At 58.1% G+C, this 3,349-nt stretch overlaps 1 pseudogene across 1 annotated transcript; it reads right to left on the reverse strand.

Annotated features, from left to right (window-relative positions):
• Window positions 1–776: 776 nt before the first annotated feature.
• On the reverse strand, window positions 777–3,133 carry LOC310830942 (C2 calcium-dependent domain-containing protein 4C pseudogene; annotated as a pseudogene). The gene is made up of 2 exons (XR_014568603.1): window positions 3,035–3,133; window positions 777–2,268 (listed from the first exon to the last, which is right to left on the reverse strand). The product of XR_014568603.1 is annotated as a C2 calcium-dependent domain-containing protein 4C pseudogene (transcript).
• Between the last annotated feature and the right edge of the window lie 216 nt (window positions 3,134–3,349).

The raw sequence follows: 3,349 nt of genomic DNA on the forward strand, positions 1-3,349 counted from the left end.
CCTCAGTTGGCAATTGTTTATAATGGGTATGAACTATAAACTATGATGCTAAAGGGTCATGAAATGCAAGAGGTACAGTGTGCCGTGTTCCTATACAAAGCTCACAGGCATTTGTATTTCACACTGCAAAGTAGAGCACTCTGTACTGGAAGGATCCCAGACTGAGGAAGGCTAATGTACTCTGATGGCTTGTAATGTACTCTATGGAGCTAGTGTTGTGTAACAGTGAACTAAAAAAAATTCCAGTACAAATATCCGCTCTTGCCATGGACTCACTAGGAGGTCTAAGGTAAAAACTGCTGCCTTTCACAGAACAACCCTGTGTGTGTTTACTCAGAAGTAAGCCCCACTGCGTTGAAATGGGAGAAAACGTTAAATATATTTTCATAAATTACATTTTAAAGCCACCCTCCGAGGTAGGAGAGGCCCTGAGAGAGTGAGCTCTGTGGCTGAGCAGAGATGACCTGGGACTCTCCAGCTGTAGGTTGAAACTAACCAGCTTCGGCCACCACCACCCCCCTGTCACCTGCCCTGTGGGGGTTGTTTTAAGGATAATGTAAAGCACTCTGGTTGCTACACAAACACTGAAGCTGCAAGTCTGTACACAGCTCCTTAGGTGCAAGCCTCATGGAGAGCTCAATGGGACATTGCCAAAGCACAGGTGCATAGGATTAACAGAACCATGAATTGTGCATTCCAGTGTGTAACTTGCAGGCCTCGCTCAAGTCAAAGTCATTTACTGACCTAACAGATACCAAAAGAGAAGCATTTGCAAGTTTCAGTAAAAATTATATTTATTTTAAAACAAAAAAGCCACGAGTATGAAAAAAATAAATAAAGTATCTCAGGTTGCAAGAGAGTTGTTTCTCGCTTTTTTAACCCGCTAAAAGCTTCATCAAGGGAACCTCGCTCTCCCCCAAAAGGAGGTCCCTTTTCAAGCTGCTCCCCTTATTCACAGCCTTCATCCTGACGGCCAGGCTGCCCAGGTCGTCCTCGGCAATGCCCACGAAGAAGAAGTCCTCGTTGAAGATGGGGTCGCGGCTCCTCTTGATGACCGTGCTGCGCTGCTTCTGGATCTTGCCCGGCACCAGCGAGAAGGTGATGCAGCAGTTGATGCTCTTGGGCTCCGCCGCGGGCGCGTACAGTCCCTCCACGCTGATCAGGCGGAGCCGCAGGCGCCGGTTCTCGGGGCAGTACTCGCAGGACAGCCGCAGCAGCCCGCCCCGGTCCAGGCCCACCGTGCTCTCCCGGCCCAGCCTCTCCCGCCCGCCCCCGCCGCAGGGCGCGTCCAGCGGGAAGATGGGCAGCGGCGACAGGCTGCAGGCGCGGCAGCTCAGCGGCTGGAAGAGGCTGTCCGAGGAGCGCCGCACGGCGCTGGGGCTGCTGTCCGTGGAGCTGCTGTCCTCCGTGGACAAGGAGTTGGCCCTCCCCGCGCTGGACAGCTTGCCCCGGGACCGCCAGGCCCTGCCCAGCAGCCCCTCCTGGCTCCGCGCTTTGGAGAGCAAGCCCGGCCCGCGCAGCGGAGGCGAGCGGCCCAGCAGCGGGGAGCCGAAGGGCGAGGACTCGCTGGAGGAAGCCGTGTCGCTGTCGCAGGGCCGGCGGAGCAGCGGGGGCGGGCAGGCCGGCGGGCGGCCGCACGAGAGCTCTCGGCCCGCGTAGCTGCTGGCTCGGGGCCGCGCCAGGCTGAGCGAGGCGTCGCTGTGGAAGATGGACTCCTTCCGGCGGGTGTGCGGGCTCTCCAGCAGCGTGCAGAAGCCGTAGGACGTCTGGGCTTTGGGGAAGTGGGGCAGAGACAGGGCGGCCTGCGAGTGGGGGTCCGAGTTCGTGCCGCCTTCCTCCTCCTCCTCCTCCTCCAGGTCCGGGATCTCCTCCACGCTCTCCACCTGGATGAGGTGGGGCAGCGGGAACGGGCAGGGGGGGCGGTCGGCCCCCACCCCGGCCGAGGTGGCCGCCTGCTGCAAGCCCGGCTCGGTGAGGCAGCGGTGGGGCTGGAAAGTTGCGCTGGGACTCTTCGCCGGAGGAGGATTGGCCAGCCTGGGAGGGATGCAGAACTCCGGGATCCTGTCCGGGGTCAGTATGTTGGCAAAAGCTGCAGCAGGGCCCCCCGGCTTGGCTGTGTTAGGGACGGGGTGGCTGGGGGGCAAGCCCAGGAAGGACGGACCCAGTGGGCTGCCTTCTCCAGGGGACGCCCCCACTTTCTCCAAGAACCACATTGAGTCCAGCTGACTTCTCAGTTGAGGCAGAAGAGTTGAAGGAGATCAGAAGAACCTGCCAAAAAAGGGAGAGAGGAATACAAAGGCGTTAATATCTCTGGGTTGTTCGCAACAACCCTGCAAGGGAGCCGGACCTGCCGAGCCAACTACCATTCAAACCTTACAGCCCTCTTAAATGTAGGCAGCAGGTGATGGGTGGTATTCAGCTTCTTTTTACTCAAGAGTATACCCACTGAAATTAACCATGTTTGTTCCTTCCAGTGGGTCTGCTCCAAGTAGGAGTATGCTACTTTTGTATAGCTAAAGCCCGTTTGCACACCACAGCTGCAAAAATCCAGGCATGCTTACTTGCGAGTAAGCCTCACAGAATCCAGTGGGCTTTCCTTCAGAGCCATCAAGCACAGGATCGGACTCCAGCAAGCCTTCCCAGCCCCCACCAAACTCTTTCCCTTGTGCAGAAGAATTCCCGGTAGTTTTAGATAGAATTCAGTACATACATTCCGTTTACTAAAACCGGTTTCTTCACTTAACAAGGGAGGAACGAGAGAAAGGGGGCAGAGCCCCCATGCAGAACTCCAAAGACCAGTCCGTAGACTTTCATCTTGGCCGCCTTTTCAAGGCTGCGATCCCCAGCGCACTTAGGTGCCAAGCCCCATCAGAGTCACAGCTATCAATTTTTCGCTTTTCTTGCGAGGAATGCTATTCGGAAGAAGGGAATTTCCCTTTGAAAAAGGGAAATGTTGACAGCTATGATCGGAGTCCCCAGCCTCGCTGCTGAGGAAGCCCGCAGAGTCCGCGGGCACAAACAACCTCGCGCCTACCTTGCAGGGTTGGCCGCTTCCCGAGACCTGCTTGAGGATGCCGCGCGCCCAGAGCCGCTGCGCCCAACCAAACGCTCCAGCCGCTACTCCGGCGAGTTTGCAGCCCGGCGCCGCGGGCGCGCTCTTTATGGGCAAGCGGCGGCGCGCCGAAGCCAATCGCCAGCTGCGGAGGCAGCTCCCATTGGCCAGCAGCCCCGCTCCCGCCTCCCGCCTCCGCGGTGCCAGCAGCTGCCAGGCGCGTAAAGGTGGAGGAGCCGCGCTGGCGCCGCCTGCTCAGGGGCGCTCCTGCCCGGGGCACGCAAACAAGCAGGGCAC

This window comes from Podarcis gaigeae, assembly GCF_964106915.1.
Source record: "Podarcis gaigeae genome assembly, chromosome: 14".
In the NCBI taxonomy this organism is placed as follows: Eukaryota; Metazoa; Chordata; class Lepidosauria; order Squamata; family Lacertidae; genus Podarcis; species Podarcis gaigeae.